At 35.2% G+C, this 21,899-nt stretch overlaps 1 long non-coding RNA gene across 2 annotated transcripts in view; it reads right to left on the reverse strand.

Moving 5' to 3' along the window:
• Window positions 1-19,673, reverse strand: part of LOC129616000 (uncharacterized) — a 32,703-nt gene extending 13,030 nt beyond the window's left edge. The window contains exons 1-3 of one of the 2 annotated variants that reach the window (XR_008697507.1): window positions 19,610-19,673; window positions 18,547-19,543; window positions 16,633-16,855 (exon numbers count right to left, since the gene is read on the reverse strand). This is a non-coding gene — a long non-coding RNA (uncharacterized LOC129616000). Of the gene's footprint in view, window positions 1-16,632; window positions 16,856-18,546; window positions 19,544-19,609 lie in introns of those variants that run through there. The other variant, XR_008697508.1, reaches the window with a different exon arrangement.
• Window positions 19,674-21,899: the final 2,226 nt, after the last annotated feature.

A 21,899-nucleotide genomic window follows, 5' to 3' on the forward strand; every position in this document is an offset into this window, starting at 1 on the left:
TAAACTTAACTAAAATAGGAGTAATGCGGGTCGAGAACCTTTTAATAAACTTAGCTGATATGTTATCATAACCCGTAGCAGCAGACGGCTTTAAGTCTATTGTAAATAGTACGTCTATTTCGATTAATATACGTAAAATCTATTGGCCGAGAAGAAGTACCTAAATTGCTCGTAACATTAGTAAAATATGAATTTAATTTAGAAGCAATATCACACTTAGCAGAAAAAACCTCACCATCAATCTCTAAGGCACTAATTGTTTCGTTACATTTGTAAGTATCGCTATTATATATTATTTTATTATAAAAATCACACAGATTTTTCGAGTTAGCTATACTGCTCACGTCCCTCGAAAAATGGTTTTTTTTGCTTGGGTAATTAATTTGTTAACTTCAGCCCTCATGTGTTTATAGAGTTCAAGAATCCTACTATTCCCTTTATATTTTTTAGAATATTTATAATAAGAATTCTGAACCCCCATTTTATCCAAAATTTCCTTAGTCATCCAGCTTTTCTTTTTTCTTGTTTCCGTAATAAAAACGGTTTTCGTGTTGTTTATAATAACCTGCTGCAAATCCGATACGAAATCGTCAAACTCTAAATAATGATCCATATTAGTCCAAAAGTTGTCCATCTCTATACTCGGGTAATCTAAAATAATTTTGCGAATTGTTTTCACCCTAACGATTGGTTTAAGATCGACATTAATAAAAAACATCTCATGATCAGACAAGGACGTTTCCGCAATTACAAAGTTGTATCTATAAGTCGTTAAATCGCTAATGAAATGGTCGATTATAGTTCTCGTTTCAGTGGTTATTCTAGTAGCATAAGTTGTGGTTAAATTGTTGTATATAATAAATCCGTTGCTAACCAACATATTCGTATACTGTCTAACGCATTGACTAGAAGCCTCTAACAAATTTATATTTATATCTCCGACAATAATTGAATTTTTAAAGGTCATAGTTATACTATCAAGTTTACTAATGAAATCAGGGATTAAAGTTTGTTGGGAGCTATATATTCCAATAATATTTATCCTATTGTCTGTTAAATTTACTATGAGAAAATTAGTTTTATTAAATTCCTCCTTATAGATAAATTCGGACCCGATACGTTCATCAACATAAATAGCGACTCCACCATAAGGTTTCTGTCTATTCGAAAAGTATGGTTTATACCCAGATAAATTAAAAAACGAATTTTCACTTTCAATTATCCAAATTTCCGTTAAAATAATGTAAGAGCTAATCATAGATTCCAAAAGATATAATTTATTTCTCAAACTTTGCATATTAATATAGATAATATTCAATTTTCCTGTGTTATTTGTAAACGACGAAAGGTTGTCCATCCCTGTAAAATGCACAACATTCGCATATTCAGACATATCTACATTACTAGAATCATGCATCGAATTAACTTAAAAATATAAAGGAGAAAAAGACAAAAAAGAAAAAATAAAATAATAAAAAGAATAAGATAAGAAAAAAAATTAGAAAGTGAAATAGAAAGAAACAAATGTAAACCAGAATGAATGCACGAGAATTCATTAATACTACCTGCAATAGTTATATGATTATGTTTCAATAAAAGTATTAATGAAAGAGTAAGCCTGATCTTAGTACCGGTATTACATGTGAGTGGTGATGAACAAAATTTTAATACTATAGCAAGAATAATAATTAAAATCATTCCCCTAAAAAAAATTATTAAATTTAAATTGAATTTTAAAAAATAGTAAAAAGAAAATAATACATAAAAATTAAGCATAACAACATTACATTTTTTAAAAAGGTAAAAAGTAAATCTAAAAAATAAATGTGAAATAGCAAGCAATAAATTTAATTGATAAAAAAATTGTTGTTGTGTAGTATGAAATTGTAGTTTTGTAGTGAAATAAATCAATATATGCTTAGTAATAGCTGTATAACCACAAAATGCTTTAAAGTGCAAAATTAATTTAAATTTGAACTTCACATACATAGCTTTTTCTTTTTTTAAAATTTTAAAATTTATATGAAAATTGATAATCATTATTTGAAAATTGATAATCATTAAAATAATCATTAAAATAATGATAAACTAATGATAAGCAAATTTTCCTTTTTCGTAAAGTTGCATTGTTTAAATTCGGTGGCAGGCCAGAAATAAGGATATTATCCTTTCTTTCCTTCTGAAATGGCTCATCCAGCACCATTTCCATGCTATTTACTCTCTCCTCTAGTGTTTTTACATAACCTTCCATATCACACATTTTATTATTCAAAAAATGATTTTCTTTTTTAATAGCCTTATTTTCTTGTAATATTTCATCAATTTTAGTGGATAAAAAAATCTGTGAAGTTCGTATTTCAGACACAACTAGGCCTAATGTAAATTAATCAAATTATTTGCATTTTATTCCTCATCATCAACCACAGCAATAGATTGATTTAGCTGTGAAGGACTCGTAGAGCATTTCTAGTCAACATTCCCAGATTCTACTAATTCATAGACATCAACCGAAACCGGTGCACATCTTGTGTGAAACACTCTTAGGCAAAATTTGCATCTTATCGCCTTAGATTTTGCGTTAATATTCTTATTACATACCTTACATGGTCTTGTCATTTTTTAGATGTAATATATAAATAAATTTTGGTTGAATCTCATATATTTTAAGTTAAGATAAAATACTTTATTTGATATTTTATTAAAATAAAATATTTTATTAGAGCGATTAAAAAATATACGTCTATACACCAAGAAAGCTAAAAGCTTTTTATATAATAAACTGTCATGCAAATCTTGTCAAAGGCCTGAGTCACGTCTAGAAATATTGTCAACATGATATTTTGGAATTGATTTATTTTCTATTATCTACGTCAGCTCGGTTAACCATTTCTACCGACCGTAGTGTGTATACAATAGGCAGGTTATGTTATGGCAACAAATTTTGCATATCGAGTTTTCGATGGGAATGCGCTTCTCCATACTAGGAAAGTGTAAGTAAACTATTTTTAGCAACCTGTCGGTCTGTGTGTGCACGCGTGTATCTCAAGTTCGGGTGAACCGATTTTGATGAAATTTCATATGTAAGTTTATTTCGACCATGGCACGGATTGATATTTAAATTCTTCGTATTAAAACAATGAACATATAAAGAAGATCAGGGCTCGAAAACTGATCGGCGGGCCGATTTTACTTTTTTCACCATATCTACGGAACGAATTGATGGAATTTCTCGAAATTTGATATTTGAGTTCTGGTTGTTACCGAAACTAACTGGCGAGCATTTCAGGGAATTCGGGTCGCCCAAAGCGAAATTCTACTAAGAGTCATATTTACATTTTTTTAGGTATGTTAAATAAAAGCTTAACTAATGTCCTAAAAATTGGAAAGAAGTATTTAACAGACATTTTTATAATACTTCGTAACACTTTCACTTAACTAGACAATACACATTGCGTTCGGTTATGTGCTGACCACATCAGATTTTTTCAAAAAGTTTTGAAATAATTGGTAACAGAGAAATTGTTATCTGATCTGATTTTAGCTGTAATAACTTCCGTTGCTTTCTAAGCAATAGGAAGATGCTTCAGGTTTGCTGCTGCATTCATCACTTCTTTTAAAAATGTCAATACTTTTCCCGACAATTCTCCTATAACCTTAGCAGAAATTAGGTCAAAACCTGGGGTCTTATTCGATTTACGTGACTTTATTGCTTGAGAAATTTCGTTTCGTGTAAATAAAGCCATAGTGCTTTAATCCATCGCAAAATTGTCTATTAAACTAACATTAGAACATAGCTCATTTGGTAAAAAAATTCTGTCCAAGTGATTATGAAATAATGCACCTGTTTCTTTATTGCTTTTCGCACATGATTCACCTGTTTTTTTCATTAAGGGTTTACTTTATAGGTTTCTTAGCACTCTTCGTTGCTCTCCACAACTAATAATTTGTTCCTTAAGTTGCCGATAAGCTCTTTATATAATTTTCGTATGATTTATATTTTTCTTTTGAATGTTTGAAAAGGTTTATTGGCAGTCTCTACTCTATCGTCTGCAGGACGTGACTCTTTCCGTTTTCGTCAGGCCTTTCTTTCTTGTACTAATTAATCAATTATAGCTTTCGGATAATTATTTGATACAAGTTTGAATTAAGATAATTTTGTATTTTTCAAGGCGGTTTCAATTTAATAAAACTTTCTACTTCAGAGTCTAGTTGATCTGTGATCTGTAATTCAGCTTTAAGATTTATATGTCAAATAACACCATGTTTAAAGCCTACCCAATCTGTTGGTTTGTTCTGTTTGTTAGTAACTTTTTCGCAATGGTTTAGTATGTTACAGCACACATATGGGATTTTAAATTAAAGTCATCTTTCGAACTCAAAAATTTTATGAAATTCTTTTAGATATTAAGAGGTCAATAAGATCTGCGGCTTCGTTAGCATCAGTAGGACAATTGGTCGAACTCCTAGTAGAATGATATGAACATCCCAACTCCCGAATACCTTTCCTTAATTACCTTCTCCTAGTTGAGGTCATTTCAGAACCGTAATTCACAAGTTTGTCCTTATAATCAACCCCAATCCAGAACCAGAGGATACTTAAATATTTTTTTCTTTATGTTACATCTTGGTGGACAATATACTGTACCAATAATTAAGTTCTACTTAGTAAATTCAATATTACCCAAAACACTTTTCTCTATATTAACACTAACTCTTGAATGATTACCGGGATGAGTTTCCCATAGCATTAATAACGTAGCACATAAAAATCCTTCCGCAAGTGTGTTTTTGGCAACAGACATACATCGACAATTCTAACTTTAAGAAAATTCGGGGCCGCGAAGCATACGAATAGAGAGAACGGCATGGTCAGGATAAGAAAAGGAGAGAAAAGAAGTAACTCTACTTAACGCTGTTAGCGAATCCAAGAGGTCTGGATGAGTCGAAGAAGAAAGGTCTCAATAATGCTGGCATAAGGTGGTTTCTACTCTTTTTGAAATAGGGGAAAACATCCGAAGAAGCCGGTAAAAGGAGAAATCCAACACAGTTACACCGGGTTTCAGTCATACTGCAGGGGTCAAAGTCTTAAAGGTTGTTGGCGGGGGACTACTTTTGGTAATACTGACACAGCAGGAGTTATCCACGTTGTAGGAGACTATCATCGACGAGTTAGCCAATGGATGGGACGAGGTCATCCAGTTTGAGGGAATTCGCTTCAAATCGGAGGCAGGCACCCGTTGAATAGAGGTTGAACATTGAGCCCATGGAAGGAGTTTTCTGCAAATATTGGAGATGACAGAAGGAAAACGGAGAGAGCCAGGTACCGAAATTTGGCATTGATGATGCATCAGCAGATGCCACTGAAAAGTAGGGTCACGTTCTGGAGTATAGTTTCGGGAAAATTCCAGGACTGATGGCAGTGGACCGGAAGTTATAGGGTCGGAAAAAACTCAGGTCACGAATGCAAAAATAGGAAGAGCCACAAGCGATTGATGAGCTTGTTTGATGCGTACGGTACAGTCGAAAGAAAACGCTGTTCTTCAAGATTGGCAACGGAGCTATCTGATGAGCCGGAACAAACCATCTTTAGTCTTAAAGAGCCATCTTGAGAGGAAGCAGTCCTTGGAGTAGGGGAAGATCAGCGAAAGACCCTAGATGGGTAGAGAGGAAGGAACTAAGGTGGCCTGGGGTGTAACCTCCACCCTGCCATTGTAGCCTCGGTTATCTTTGTACAGGTGTTTACCAATCAACTTCTGGGCATAGCGATGATACAGCATCCCTGGATTTATGGAGAGCAGATTAGAAAAAACTAAAAATTTTTATTATATGGATGGCCTCAACTTTTATAACAAAGGCTAGAAAGAAGTTACTGAATGTTATGCTATGTTATGTTGTGTTATGTATGGGATGAATTTAATCAGTACCTCGAACATATATCAGTACCAAATAATTAGAACTCAAGATTCAGGCTGCCGATAAATTTTAACAGGTCCGTCATGTAAAACGATTCATGAGAATAAAAGTTCAAGGCCCCGGGAAACCTGCATTTAGAGTGGGTAAGTCCTCCGCGCCCCGATCGCTGAATCTAGATCACTCCTTATCCGATTTGCCAATTTTTTGTAAATATACGTTAAAGTGCTCATGGCCAGTGACAAACCCCGATAGATCCGAATCCTGATCGCTCCAATATCAGAAGTAGCTGGTCTATAACCAGAAGCCACAAAAGTGGGAAAGAACCCCACCCTGTGGGCGGCCTCTAGTGGCCGGGACCATTAAGGAGTCAGTACCAATTACGACTTCGGTCTTTCTACTTATTAGCATGTCAGTGCTCGGGCCAATAACCACTCCAAAATTGGTGCTGTCGAAAGCACCCGGAATATTTATAAAAGTACCCTTATAGTATCTCCTTATAGCGCAGCGTACCTTCAATTTTAAGACAAATGGGAGCACCTTAAGAACGTAGAATTAGCCGACCCTAAATTTGAAAAATAACCAAAAATTGATCTTATATTAAGGTCAAATATCATTGGTGAAATATTGCTTAGTGGAAAAATAAAAAGACAATCATACTATCCAATAGCTCAGCAAACAGTCTTTGGATGAATTGCAGCTGGTCCTGAAGCAGTTAAAACCCTTAAAAACAGCTTAATATGAATGATATGGCGAAAGAAGATGAAAAAATGAAGCATTTTGTAAAGCAACTACTCATCGTAGTAACGAAGTGAGATATATTGAAGAGAAGACTATAAAGCCGCATTGCTTAATAACGACAGTAAAAAGAAAGCAATCGCACGCCTAATTAATATGGAATAAAGTTTGTATTGTAGCACTTTTCCCTTCAACAAGTGAAAATACTGCTTTTAAAAACAGTCTATGTATATCCACCACACTATTAAAATTATTTCCATTCACAGACGAAAATATTTCTAAGATTGCATATATTTAGAATGAACGATTTATGCAGTCTTTGAAATGGAGCAAAAATTAACATAAAAAGGGGTTAACATAATGCTCAATTTTAAGGGTTAATTGTGTGAGTAAAGAAAAATAATCATTTTTTTTTATCATGGAATTCACCGTTAGCTTTTTGCGTTTATAGAAATTTGAAAAAGCTTGCGGTTTCGGAAATATAAGGTGTCAAAAATTCAAATTTTACAAATTTCAGGAGGCGATAACTTGAGAGGGGGTGGAGATGGAAAAAAATTTTCTTCAAACGAAATGAAGCATTTATTGGTGTCTAAAAGCTTCTAAAATTTCAGGGTTCTACAGGCTGAGGTCTAGAAGAAAAACGACATCACAAATTTGAATAAAACGGACTTTAGATAATGGTAAATTTGAACGGCCATTTTGTTTTTCTAAAGTTTAACTATAGTATGCTGCAGTAGGGGAAGCAAGCCACTGCCTTTCTGCGTTTGCAAAATTTCAAAAATGCTTATGGTTTCACTGCACTAAGTAGTTAAAAAATGGTATTTTTAGGGTTTTGGGGGAGGTATAACTTCTAGAGAGGGGGAGATAGTTAAAAATTTTGTTCTACGGAAATAAGTTTCTAGTAAAGGTCTATGCAAGTATTAAATTTCAGCTTTCTATCTTTAAGGGTGTAGAAGTTTTGTAAACAGACACACGGACAAACGGACGGACGGACGAACGGATGGACAGAATGAAACTAAAACGTGCTAAAAACACTTCGCAAGAAACCAAAAACTTGCCGAAAGTTACAAAGCATTTATGTGAGAATATGAGAAAATAGGCGATACGAAAAAATGTGAAATGGGCAACCAAGATGAATTATACTTTTTACCACATCATGCAGTTATAAAAGAAGAAAGCGCAACCATGAAACTTCGTGATGTATTTGATGGATCCAGCAAGTCGAAAAACAACATAAGTATCAATGATGTCATGAGGACAGGCCCTAAACTTCAACAAAATTTAACTTCTGAAATAACTCTATGGAGAAAATGCAAGTGTGTTTACACGGCAGACATTGAGAAAATGTATCACCAGATCCTAATCAATGACGAAGACAGGAATATGCCAAAAATTGTCTTGAGATATTCACCAAATGATCCGATTCAAGTGTGTACGTTAAACATAGTTACCTACGGAACAGCTGCAGCTCCATATTTAGCAATGAAACAAAATACGTTTCCAGTGGGAGCAAAAATCTTACAAGCCGATATGTATGTAGATGATGTGATGTCAGGTAGCGATACAGTTGAACAAGCGGTACAAGGCAAAATACAACTAGTAAACATCCTAAAAAGCGCTGGCTTTAGATTTCACAATCGAGCAGGCAACAATCTACAACTCATAAACAATACAATGCCGGAAAAATGTGATAATTGGGAAGTACACAAACTGAGTCGCGTAAAATATTAGGAATACGACGGTATCCAAAAGAAGACGAATTTAGAATAATAATTGAACGTCCGAACAAACAAAAATATATCACAAAAAGAGTTGTACTCTCCGAAATTTCCAGAATTTTCAATCCACTTGGGTGGGTAGCACCAGTTGCATTAACCGCCAAAATGATTCTGTAAGACATATGGAACAAAAATAATTCTTGGGATGAGCTATTACCATCTACATGTCTACATGATAAATATACCGATTTTCGCAACCAATTGCAATTTATAGATCATGTAAAAGTTTAAAGGTGGTTTTTCTACATTTCAACCAAACCACTTAAACTTCATGGGTGCTGTTACGCTTCAGGTAGGGCATATGCTCGAATAGTATACCCACGACTGCATCAAGGTGGTTATAAATCAATATTAGTCACTGCCTAAAAAAAGTTAGCATCGTCTTCACAAAAATTTTAAAATCCGCGACTAGAACTAAAAGAAGCAGAATTACTAATAAAATTGCTTAATAAGGTTGCGGTTGTAGTACTGTATGTATGGACCGATTCCCAAGTAGTACCTTCTGGCTCCAGAAAAACCTAAGAAAGTGGAAAACCTTCATTTCCAAATCATTCAACTATCACCAAGGAAGATTATTTGAAATTATGTTAATACGACTGAAAATCCCACTGACTTGGCGTCAAGAGGAAAAACAAATTATTGAAAACAAATTTTGGTGGTCAGGCCCAGAATGGCTACATAATGGCACAATATATGTGACAGACAAGGCGCTTTATAGATGAATTAAATCAGAATAATATAGTCTTTGTTGTGGCAAAAAATCATGCAAATCCAGAATATAGTTTATAAATCAAGAAATTAAAGAGACCAATCCCATTGCACTAATTCATTAGTTTTACAATTTTACGATTTTTTCAAATTGAATTTACTCAAAACACAGTTTCCTGACTTAATGCTTTCTGCTTTTTAACCGACGATATATTCTGTTTGTTAATTTTACTTTAAGTAAATTTGAAACCAATATGATACGTAAATTGACATGGGAATATTATTAATTTTATAAATTCAAAAAATTGCTTACTAGTCTATTCTGCGGGAAATAATTAATTATAAGTAGATAGTATAATTTATGTATAAATAGGTCAGATTTCTAATAAATAAATTAATTAACTTCAAACCAAGCAACAAGAAGTTTTTAAATTAAACTGTCTAACATATTTCTTAAATGAATTGTGACATTCAGTGGAAAGAAAAATCAGAGGGAAATTAAGGAATTTGACATTTTAACTTAATGGAAACTTCTACATGCAACTGCAGAACAGATGGATGACGTAATCAAAGAAACGAGTTAAAGACAGAAAAATGAAAAATTTTTCTCCTCGAACTGGACTCGAACCAGTGACCTACCACTTTCTAGGCGGACGCCCTACCAACTGAGCTACAGATGCATGAAGAAATTGCCGACGAAATGTTCTCTACATTGCTTTATACTGTAATCCACATGATTACTAAATATTTGTTTACATTGAGTTGCTACATGCAATCCACTGTTTAAAACATACAAATCTGCTGAACACATCCATCTGTTCTGCAGCTGCATGAAGAAATTTCCATTAAGTTAAAATTATTAGTGTAAATTATTAGTGTAATGATGTTGTATTAGTAAATTCATGGTAGAATTTGACATTATTTTGACTTAATTTTAAATTGTATTTAGCAAAGAAGCTGGAAAATGGCAAAAAAGTTAAAAAAAAATGCAAATAATATTAAACAAGGTTAAAAAAAATGTTTAACCCCGAAAAAGGTTAAAAAAGGTAATTCGTAATCGATGCCAAATAAAAGGAAATTTTATGAAACGCATTTGTGTGTTGGTAAATATGACCTAACAAATACTACTAAAAATAGGTAAAAACCTAAAAATCCGTTCCCTGGTCTTGGCTAACTATTTGAGTTTTTGAAAAACTAATTGAATGTCAACACATTTATAATTTTTTTTCAATAAATTAAATTTCTTCCTTGTTAATATTTGCATGTACAAAATATTAACTTTTATCAACTTTTAGTGATCAAAATTAGCATTTCATGATTAATTGTGATGACAATTTTGAATTCAGTAAAAAAATTTTTTATAAAATACCAAATGAAATTGGCAATCCCAAAATTCCGTTCCCATATCGCTTCATTTTAGTTAATCTGGAAATTTCCGTTTCTTTCAGTTTAATTTTGAAATTTCCGTTATAGTTTTTACATTCCAATTTGGGGCCCAAAACCGCACTGTCACCTCCTAGTGGTGGGCCCCGGTAATAGCGGAGGATAAAGGGGTGATTGAAACGATCAAAGTTACGTTCGTGCCGTGGTCATGTCTCGCGGAGAGCCTCTTGCTTTGTGAGTTTCAGCCCTATATCTATACGTCAGCTGACGACAGGCGTCCCAAGTCAAGGTGGAACAGCATATGCCGATGACTGCGTGGCTAAGGGGGAGCTTAGTCGTTAGTATGCGGACTCAGTTTAAACGAGCCTTCCCATGGTACGCCGGGCTCTGCCATGGGTGACTTCACTTTCCCGCGCTATTCGTGGGACCAGGAATGGAAAACAACAACAACAATAACAACAGTGACAATTACAACAACAACAACAATACTAAGGACAACATACAACCACTTAGTGCTCAAGGGTCTTCGGAACCAGAGCTTCTCTTGACTGACGCAGAGGAGGAACTCCTTCTCACGCCAGTAGAGGAAAAGGCGGCGCCTCCGATGGAGACGGATAATCAGGATCCTCTTGGACCTATTATCCAAAAAACTGGGGAGGAACTGAAAAGGTTGGACATCAGGGGAAAAAAACAATATTTCTCTGGTGCATCCAAGCGGTGTATCTCGCAGATATGAGAAGGAAAGGCTGGAAAAGCTGAAGGCCTGCGGATCGGTTGTTGTGGCCGACCATCCCCAAAAGAGGGAAAGGTCGGAAAGCAACACCCCTGATGCAGGGCCCTCAAAGAGGAGGTCGATGAAGGGCAATGTTGAGGAAAAGGTCCCTGGGAACATTCCTCAACAAAACCCGAAAATGACTTCTTATCGGGATGCAGTAGCACAGGTCAAGGTGGCCATCACTCATAGACTGTATCCAGAGCAAAGGCTATCCGAAGTCCAGATGGGGAAAATCAAAGTAGCCATCATGGATAAAATGGATAGAGTTGTGGACTCTCATCCACAATTCACTGCAGCGTTGCAAAGGGACGGATGGATATCCGTAACATGCAACAATCAAAACACCAGGGAGTGGATAACCAGTGCCTGCAGGAAGATAAAGCCTTGGGACGGTTGCGATGTCGTGGTACTGGATAGCGACGACATGCCCAAACAGCATGTCTGTGTCACCTACGTACCAAAGGACGAGACAACCGTCAGTCTCGTCAGGGACAAATTTCTAAGTAGGATAGGGAAGCAAAATCCCAGCCTCAAGATAAGTTCCTGGAGGGTGCCGAGGATGGATAAGGAAAAGGACGGGGGCTGCTCCATCACCTTTTCCGTGGATCATTCCGGATTGGATGATCTACGGAAAGCGGAGTTCCGACTTTTCCTGAATTTCTTCCGTGTTACCGTTCGGGTTAAAGGAAGAAAATCCTCTCAAGGTGCTGGCGGCAGGGCAGGACAAAATAAAAAACCAGTGCCCACCGCGACATCGACGAGCACTTCAGGCCAAATAAAAGAGCCAAAACTCATTGGAAAGTCTGAAGTCGCTCCGAAAATGGCGGCAAGGGAAACGGAAGGACCATCGACCAGCACACCAAATACAAGCGTCCCGGGGAAACCAAAAGGAATCAAGCCCATTGGGAAGCCCGGAACTGCTTCGGTACTTGCTGTTGGAGGGGCTAGCGGGGCACCTGGGACGGCAAAAGAGGCTGTGGCAGGGCAGGCGCCCACCAAGATGTGTAAAAAGGCGGCAATGGGAGGTAAGGCTCATGTAAAGCCTTTGTCTAAAGGGCCAAAGCCCATAGACAAGAGCCGGAGGAAATAATATAGCTGTGAGGTGCATCCAAATAAATCTACAGCATGCTAGGGCATCTACTGATGTTCTAGCTCATAGATTTATGAAGGATCACCTCGATATCGCCCTTATCCAAGAGCCTTACATAGTGAAGGATCAGGTTAAGGGCCTAACAGGTGAGCTATTGTATGATAATACAACTGGGGGCAGGCCTAGGGCTTGCATTTTGTTTATTAAAAGGCTAACGTATTTTCCCATTCCAGATTACTGTTCTAAGGATCAAGTAGCTGCATTGGTGAAGGTGAAGTCCTGCGGGGGCTGGACAGAGTTCATTGTGTGCTCATCCTACCTCCCGGGGGACTGTGCCCACCCGGACGAGCAACTGAAGGATCTAGTGGACTTTTGTGGAAGGACGAACTTCCAACTTATAATAGGAAGTGATGCCAATGCCCACACCGTCTGGGGAAGCAGCAATATAAACAAAAGAGGTGAGTGCCTACTTGAATTTATATATAGCAATAAATTAATGATTATGAATGAGGGCAATAGGCCGACATTCATAAATGCAATTAGGAAAGAGGTCCTTGACATCACCCTTTGCACTGAATTTATCGGCAGTAGGGTTGGTGGATGGCATGTCTCAAATGAGACATCCATGTCCGATCATAGGCACATTAGGTTTCATATCATGGTCTCCGGGGGCCTAGCAGAAGAAGTTTATCGGGTGCCCCAATCCACAGATTGGAGTCAATTCGAAACGTTCCTGATGGGATTGGATGGATGGTCAATTCCAAACTCATGGATGGGATTGGATTCGTTCCTGCTTCTGTCAAAACGGTGATGGATAATGCCTATCACGGGAGCTGCTGTGCTAAGCCGAGGCGGAGCAATAGGAAGTGCCCGTGGTGGAAAGAAGAGCTTTCAAGGCTTAGACTAAAGAGCAGAAAGCTATTTAATAAGGCCAAGGTGTCAGGTTCGTGGGAAGAGTATAAGCACTCACTCACAAAATTCAATAAAAAAATTAGGAAAGCGAAGAGAATCTCGTAGAGGGCGTTCTGCAAGGGCATTGATGAACTCCCCAGCAGTGTGCGTCTTCACAGGGTGCTTTCCAAAAAGTATGCTAGCGGGTTGGGACTAATGGAACGTCCTGATGGCTCCATGACTGAGAACGGAAAGCAGACGTTGGAGCATATGGCGTCAACGCACTTTCCTGACTCGGAGATTCTTCGGAATCACTCAAATGCAGTCATCGAACCGAGGGCATCCTGGCCCAGGAGGGATGACTGGGCTGTTTTCTCTTCCAGGCCCTTCAAATCTCCAGGTGATGACGGGATATACCCTGCATTTTTGCAGAGGGGTTTCCAACATATCGCCAGAGCACTGTTGGAAATTTTTCGTGCCAGCTATGCGTGGGGTTACATCCCTCAGGCATGGAGGGTGGCTAAAGTGACGTATATTCCGAAGGTGGGTAAGCGACCAAGCAATCACCCAAGGTCTTTCCGCCCAATCAGCCTTACTTCTTTTCTATTGAAAGCAATGGAAAAAGTGATTGATAGATTTATACGGGACGGTGCACTGGGAAGCAATCCCTTGCATGAATCTCAGTACGCCTATCAGTCGGGAAGGTCTACTGTACTCGCTCTGCAGAGTCTGGTGGGGGTCCTTGAAAACTCGCTGGAAGTGCTGGAGGTGGCAGTTGGCTGCTTCCTTGATATAGAGGGAGCTTTTGACAACACCCCATATCATGTCATCTGTGAGTCGTTGCACAAACGAGGGATTGATGCGACGACTAGCAGATGGGTTAATCGGATGCTACAGCATAGGATTATTAAGTCCACCATAGCTGACGATATACTCTTCATCTCCGCTGCAAAAGGATGTCCGCAGTGGATGGTCCATTGTAGTGGATGATCTAATCTCTGCTCTCAGGGGCTCCGGGGCGCGTGTCTGGGGATACGCTGACGATGTGGCCTTCGTCGTGCGGGGAAAATTTGAGGGCACTATTTCTGATCTTCTACAGCAGAATTTACGTGTTGTGGAAAGATGGTGCAAAGGCGTTGAGTAAAGCTGGAAAAGCTACAGAGGCTGGCCTGCCTGGGAGTGACCGGGGCGATGCGGACGGCTCCCACCGCTGCATTGGAGGTGATGATCGGATTGCCGCCACTGCACCTCCATATATTGAAGGAAGCTCGGCTTCTCTCTGGCGAGGACGGGGCAGGGCTAAAGTTGGCAGACAGAACTCGCAGAGACTCCGATTCTAAGAATAACCATGTCGGATACCTGTCTGCCGCGGTACAACTTCGACCACAGGTACAGGGTTCTGTTTCCCGATCGATGGACGTGGGATCGGGGTGGTCCGGTACTTAGGTCGGGTTCGAGCGTGTGGTATGCGGACGGGTCCAAAACGGAGTCGGGTGTGGGTTATACGGTGTCCGCCCGGACACGCGTGTATATGCAACCCTTGACCCGTATTGCACAGTGTTCCAGGCCGAAATACATGCAATAGAGATCTGTCTGAGAATCAATTTGGAAAGGGGGTATAAAAACCGCACCATCTATGTGTTCTCGGACAGCAGGGCTGCACTGCTGGCGCTCCGTTCAGGTCAGGTTACATTCAAGCTGGTCTGGAGCTGCCTTGCTGCACTTATGGAATTGGCATCGGAGAACAAAGTGATGCTCATTTGGGTGCCGGGCCATAGTGGCCATGGGGGCAACGAAGTTGCCGATGAGTTGGCGCGGAGGGGATCTGGGGCTGCCTTTCTGCGGTCTGCCTTCTTCCGCCGTGGGGGCCAGGCTTGCCTGCCTACTCGCGGCGGAATGCGGCCATCACTGGCGGGTGGCGATGAGACCGCCGTGCACATTCTCTGCGACTGTCCGGCACTGGCTGTTCGGCGCCGCAATTGTCTTGGACATGGGTCCCTAAGTGTTCGGGAACTATTGTCCAACTCCCTTAGGGATATCTCCGGCTTTGTGATTGGGACGGGGATATTATAGACGGGAGAGTAGGATGGCTACAATAAGTCAAAAATGGTTGCGGTGGCTTGGGGGGATGTTCCTGTCCCACTCGGTTCCCTTAGAATCTACAATCTACAATCTATATTCCAATTTCTAGTTTTCTTCCATACATAATAAGAATTCTTTAAGAACATTACTCTTATGATTGCAGTCTTGTAGAACACGAAAAGACCCTAATGAGATCTTTATAAAAACAAAAAAGCGCAATTACTAGAGTTATTAATTCTTGTAATTAAAGTTAGGCTCCCATTAAAAGAGTTGTTAAAGCATATAACTCTCATACGAGTTTTGGTATACGAAAACTCTCACAAGCCATTTATAATAGTGTTAGAAAGAGAAAGCAATACTTGTAGTAATGTCTTTATATCTAACAAGTCCTAATGCTCAGAGAGAAACTTGAAAGCACGACCTTATTTTATATGGGTTTTTTTGAATCGAAGTGGTAATTTTTTGAGAAGAAATATTAAAATAAATTTATCCTTATTATAAAGCAGGTAAAATTTAGAAAATATATTTGAAAAATCAAAAAAAAAAATTAATATTTTCATTGATAATTATTTTAAAATTATAAAAAAAGGCGGAAAAACAACAAGCACATCCTTCGCCTTCAACATTTTATATGTTACTGAAAGCATTTCATTATTTTTAAGTGAACAGCTTTTTTTTTCTCATAGGGTAAGTTAACTCAAGATATGGGGAGTAACTGTGGTGTCAAGTTGAAAATATAATTAATGAAAGATAATTCTTAAATATTGATACAAATACATAGTAAAGAAAAAATTTGAAGAGGGAATTAGGAAATAATATCTAAAATACAATCAAATATTATTTGTTAAATACAAATTTTATATAAACTTCAAAATTTTACTTCTATTTTTATTTGGAAAAATATTAAAAACTTTTTTAATATTTTTATTTTTTATTTTTGTTAAAATTTAAAATGTTTGGAAAAAACAATCATATATTTTTATGACCGGATTTGAATATTTTTTTATTTTTGAAATAAATGGTATTTTACCAAATGACTCAAAAATTCCGACTCTAAAATAACAGGTATTTTAAAATTTTTGTTCTTTATGTAATATTCTTTCCGTTTAGAATTAAGATAGGCCATACATACACATGCAGGAACATTTTATAAATAGATTGCTCTTGTTTACCTGCTAATAAAATATGAAAAAAGAGAACTCAAAATTTTTGAAGCACTCAATATAACATGTTTGAAATAGTTTTAAAATAATTATTTAAAAAAAAACTTATTGGAAGTAGGTACATACATATTTATTTTTAATTTATTATTATTTGAAACAATTTTATAAGTAACATATAAATAACCGAAATGAGATAATTCAAATTGTTGAAATGTGTCAACCTATATTACTTTTACTAACATTTTTGTTAGCCGACATTACTCAACTTACCTTATTGGGAAATACAAAATGTGCATGAAAAATCATACATCCTTCCTCATTAACATTTGAAACCATACTGAAATATAAATTTAAAATTTTTTATCATTTTTTCTTTCCTCCTACCTTTCTTTCTTTTTCGTGCAATTAAATTTAAATGGGAAGCTTCTTAAAAAATGTGTATATTATCCTGAGATTTTTTAAAATATTAAACTCTTTTTTACTTAAAAAAAGAAAAAAATAATAAAACATATGACACGATCAGTGGCATTTAAAGAAAAATCCAGCAACGAAGCCAAAAATTCGTAATATTTCGTAAAAAAAAATTGAGTATTGGAACTTGTTAGATATAAAGACATTACTTGTAGAATAAATATATCGGCCTTACATCGAACTTTATAACAAATATATCTGTTCCGCTTTTAATAATTATTTTAATTAAATATTTGTATTCAAAAACTTAATATCATAAAATTATAAATATGGGAAATGAAAATAATTTTTTTGCCATGATTATAAATCAAAAAGTTGCTGGCATTAAAATTTTATTGATAAAAGTTGAAAACTTCGAAAAAAAGCAACGTCAACAAAATGTAATTAAAATTTAAAAAAATTTTATACATATTTTTAACTCTATAATACCTTTTTTTCTTTTTTTTTCATATAAATTTTAAAATTTAAGAATTGTTAAGCAAAAAATGTGCATAAATTCCAACTAAAGCTTTAACATATTATATTCAAATGAAACTATAAGTTTGCATTTCATTAACTTTAATTTAATAATTTCTATACAATAAATATTTTTCGGACTTCTTTCCAAAAAAGAATTCTGTCTCATTCAGGGTTGAAATTTAGATAAGGACAATACTAAAATGGCCGTGCCTAACAACTAGACTTATAAAGAAATTCTTTTAAGAACAAAATTCTATAAGAATTGACATCTTATAAAAAATACTTTATGAGAATTAAAATTTTTTACGGCTGGCTGAAAGTACATAGTTTTGCTGAGAGTAGCAGAATTTTTAACACTACAAGTGCTAAGTCTTATTATAAGAACTAGAGTTGCATAAAAACAAAAAAAGAAAATAAAATTATGAGAGTATTGGGGTGTGGTATTAGAGTTTTAGGAGAGTTTTGGTCAATTTTTTAGGGTATTACTCTTGGAAATTGTTACTTGGCTTACCATGTCATCTACCGTTATCCGAGGCCGCGATTCAGTTTCTTGAGTCATTTATGTCTCAATTACCAGGTAAATTGCTGTAAATTTACATATATCTTTATGTTTTGTCGTTTTACATTTATCTGTTACAATTATCTAGCAAAGACTCTAAGGGCTAAAATTAATTTGAATTAATATTGAATGATCGATTATCAAAACTCGATAAGGGTTCTAGGCATTTTTGGAATGCTGTCTGTTTAATAAAAAGGAAGAGTACGTCTATATCATACATAAGTATAAAGTTGTAAAGATATACATATAACATCTAAACAAAATACTGATTTGTTTGCTGATTCTTTTGTGAAAAACCATAATGTGTTTGGGTGATAATACCAAAAAAAAAATTGGTGTCTGAAAGTAGATGGAATTTCGTCCTGACAACAGTTATTGTATATAAACTTGAGGTATTATGGGAATCTTCCGACGTTTGAGCGAGCGCAAGGCTTCTGGTCATGACGGTATTGCGAATGGATATATTAAACCACTTTCAAATTTAGGTTTAGATTTCGTAACATTGATTGTAAACTTATGCCTAAAACTCTGTTATTTACCTGGTGAATGGAAAAAAGTTGCGGTTGGACTACGATTACATTAGATGCTATTCCCATTGCTGTATCACCGGCACCCCTTGTGTAAAGCCCGTACAATATAGGATTCAGAATACAGCCTTGAGGCTTATCAGCCTTAATTTCCCTGAGCATGGAATACTCCCCGTCCTGCTTGGTTCGAAAAAGTTTGTCACATAAATATGATTCAAGTAACTGCATGAATTGCAATGGTGTTAATTTATTTAGTTTAAATAATAAACCGTCGGACCAAACTTTATCGAACGCCTGTGCCACGTCCAGAGATGTCGAATATATTTGCCTTTCTTATTTATTATTATTCTTATATTGTCGAAGACCAAACTAATGGTTTGGAATCAATTTCTTATTTTCTATTATCGGCATCAACCTTCTTAACCTTCATAATTTTTTTCAAAAATGTTAAAGCAATTCTCGACAATTATGTTTTTATCTCAGCAGTATTGGGATTAAAACCTGGGGTTTTATTCAAGTTTAGTGATTTCATAAAAATTTCTTTTTGTGTCAGTAGAGCTATAGTGTTTTCATTCAATAAAAATTTCATCGTTTACCAAACTTTTATTTCATTTGGTTGAAAAATTTTCTAAATTGTCAGCAAAGAATTTCGCTTTATATTTATTGTATTTTGATTATGATTCGTCTGCTTTTTCCATTGGGTGTTTCGGCTTCACCTGCACCTAAAATGAGATAAAAAAAAACACAAAGAAATATACCTTTACAAAATTAAAATTATGGAATACATATTTGAACAACAACAAAAGTCTATTTAATCCTCGGATCTGTATTGATATTTTCATACCTATATTTTAATGCAATATTAACCTGAAAAATAAATAATACGCATGAGTACACATACAATGCAAAAATGGAATTGGAAATCAAGTTACCTGCGATGTGGTATCCACTTGCTGCTTAGCAAACCATCTCTGCTTTAAAACATTAATCAATTAGTCATCTTTGATTTCTGCAAAAAGAAAGATGTAATAAATAACCATGGCATTAGAATTTAAAAATAAAATATTGTACTTACCAAATTTATCCATCTGCTTCGAAAGTTTATTTTGTTTACTAATTGTCAAAATAATTGGGTCACTATGTCAACGCAAAATTATTACATGTAGATTCCATCTACAAATCAAAATCTATTGTGAACGGCACAATTTGTGAATTTGGATAAAAATAGTTTTGTATTAATTCTCTGTTATGATAATAATAACAGATTGGCAGAACTAAAAGGTCATGCGTAATAACATAACAGAAAGTTATGCTGTTAAAAACGAAAGGTATATAATAATATTTAACATATGATCATGTAAAGTATATAAATAGGTAACGCACTAATTGTCAATGTAGCATTCGATTGTATACATACATACATATGTATTATAGCATTATGAATTAAGGTAAAAAGAGTATTGCAATAGAAAATTAACAAGAAAAGGTGCGATGATAGCAAGATTTGGAGGCAAGAAGGTAATACTATTTTAAACATTATAAGAAGCAAGGACGGCTTTTTCCAGAATTCATTCGAAAACGAGTAGTCAACCATCGAGTATCATCATAATATATTTTACTAAAGTTTAACTTAAATTCAATTTTATTTAAAGTATTAAATTCTAATTTCTTGAAACATTAGTATTTGTTAAATTGTATTCAATTATAAAATAATATAAATTCGAAATTTGTTAAAAAGTAATGATTTGTTTTATAAATATAAATTTTATTTAGATAAAAAAGTGTTGTTTCATACATTTACAATAATATGTACAGACAATAGACAATAATTCGTAATAGTGAATATTGACCTAATTGTAAATAAATTAACTAAAATGAACAAATGAAATAATGTGTTCCTTATTGAGTGATATTTAAATTTTGCACTAAGATAAAATGAAAACTAAGAGTTTTATGTATGACTTGTTCGACAAAAAAAATAAATACTGCAGATCCATTAATTTGTGAAAAATTGTGTTGTGAAAAGGAGAAATTGAAGAGTTCGATAGCTGCAACATATTCAGGGGTTTCTTCCTTTTCTTAGCGGGTTCCTTTAGTACGGAACATTTTGGTCCTTCGAGCCGGATAGCTGGTATTTATTGGCGAACAAAATAACAGAATTAATATTACAATAAATTCAAGGATAGCACTGGAAACAAAGGTAATGTAAAAGTATAATTTCATTACATTAAGGGACAGAGTATTTTTCATACTTGTTGCATATATCAATTTAATAATTATAAATTTTTAAAATAAGAGAAAGTATTAAAAGTGAATTGTACTTTAAATTTGAGTGTGAACGGTAAATTGTCGAGCATTGTACAGGTATTTTTTAAAATATGCACTTTCTATTTATATATTACTGTTTGTAAAACAAAAAAAGAATTACCTAAAAACAATGAACTTAAAATTATGAATTATTAAATTCAAGTCGATACGAAAAAAAGTGGTTGGAATTTCGCACACTAACGGTGTCGATTACGCGCACTAACGGTGCCGAATGTATTTCGAGGCAAAAAAAACGAGGCTGTGGTTTCAAAAAGAAAAAAATTTTTTGGATAAATTACGCGCGCTAACGGTGCCAAATTTATAAACAATATTTTTTTTGAATATCAGTAAAATATTTACTGGTAAACTATAATTTTTTGAATAAAATGAAATTGTTGAAAAACGAACTGTGTTAAAAAATTTAAAATTATATGCTAAAACTTTGATTTGTGTTCACAAAAAATTAAGTGGATTACGCGCACTAGCGGTGCCAAAATTTATAAACTTTTATTTCTTTGAGGTACATACGGAATTTTATTAAGAAGTTGTGATTTTCGGAATAAAATGGAAATTATTTGAAAATTGCGATCCTAAGAATGTGAATTCAAAAAAAAATAAGAAATAATATTGAAACAATTAAAAACTGTGAACTTGAAACTGTGAATAATTGAATTGTGATTTATAATAAAAAACGAGAAAAAAATAGAGTTGACCTTGTCAACTCTGTGATACCCGTACGAATTTGTTATCCTATGTGCGAATAAAGATGCCATAACTGACTATGGAGTTGCCGTATATTAATTTATGCAAAATTTCAGTACAATGTGTTTTGTACAGTGCGTGCCAAACTACTGTTGAAGTTGTATGGCAGCTATCAGAAAGAGCCAAGAAATTTTAACGAATTTTATCAAGCACATCGGCCCTACTAATATATTCGTTTGTGTGAAATTTTAATACCATAGCTTTTATAGTTTCTGAGATATAGCCAAATAACTTTTGAAGTTGTATGGCAGGTACCAGAAGGAGCCAAGTAATTTCAACGACTTTTATCAGACACA

Source organism: Condylostylus longicornis, unplaced genomic scaffold, assembly GCF_029603195.1.
Source record: "Condylostylus longicornis isolate FDR11 unplaced genomic scaffold, ASM2960319v2 ptg000157l, whole genome shotgun sequence".
NCBI lineage: Eukaryota > Metazoa > Arthropoda > Insecta > Diptera > Dolichopodidae > Condylostylus > Condylostylus longicornis.